Here is a 488-nt window from a genome sequence, read left to right as displayed (position 1 = left end):
CGGCGGCGGCGGCAGCGTGAGGGCGGCGGCCATGAGAGGAGAGAGAACCGCCCCCGCCCCGGCAACGCCGCGCGGCACAACACCGCCGTCGCCAGGGGCCGGCCCTGCAGCGCGCCTGCGCGGCACCGCCCACAGCGCAAGGAGCGGGGGGAAGCGGTGGCGACGGCACAAGACTCGATGCTTTCTCGCTTCGCCTACGCCGCCGCTGCGGAGAGCGGGTGAGGAGCGGAAGAAGCCGAGAGACGCGGGGCGGTGAGCAGGGTGGTGCCGGGGCTGCGCTGCTGAAGGGGAACGAGCCGCCTTCTTTCCCCCCCCCCCTTCCCCCTTTCTTCCTTCCACGGTGTGGGGTGTGCCCGCGGGACGGTGGGTGCGCGGCGCTTCCCCGCCGCTTATTGGTAGAGGGCGCGGGGTGGTGGCGCCCGGAAGTGACGCGCGCCGCTGCCGGGCGCTGCCGGAGGAGCGGAGGCGACCGAGGCGGCGGCGGCGGC

General features: G+C 75.6%; 2 protein-coding genes across 2 annotated transcripts in view; one reads left to right on the top strand and one right to left on the bottom strand.

Annotated features, from left to right (window-relative positions):
• FAM179B (family with sequence similarity 179, member B) overlaps positions 1-488 on the bottom strand; it is a 47,709-nt gene that overhangs the window by 45,135 nt on the left and 2,086 nt on the right. The gene's annotated exons all lie outside the window — the stretch shown is intronic.
• Positions 154-488, top strand: part of KLHL28 (kelch-like family member 28) — a 14,920-nt gene continuing 14,585 nt past the window's right edge. Inside the window, exon 1 of the mRNA XM_010579733.1 lies at positions 154-218. The gene's annotated coding sequence lies outside the window, so the exon portion shown is untranslated. The remainder of the gene's footprint in view (positions 219-488) is intronic.

This window comes from Haliaeetus leucocephalus, unplaced genomic scaffold, assembly GCF_000737465.1.
Source record: "Haliaeetus leucocephalus isolate CR32 unplaced genomic scaffold, Haliaeetus_leucocephalus-4.0 Scaffold678, whole genome shotgun sequence".
Taxonomy (NCBI): Eukaryota; Metazoa; Chordata; class Aves; order Accipitriformes; family Accipitridae; genus Haliaeetus; species Haliaeetus leucocephalus.
Note: the sequence above shows the minus strand (reverse complement) of the source record. Positions and strands in the feature narration are given on the sequence as shown.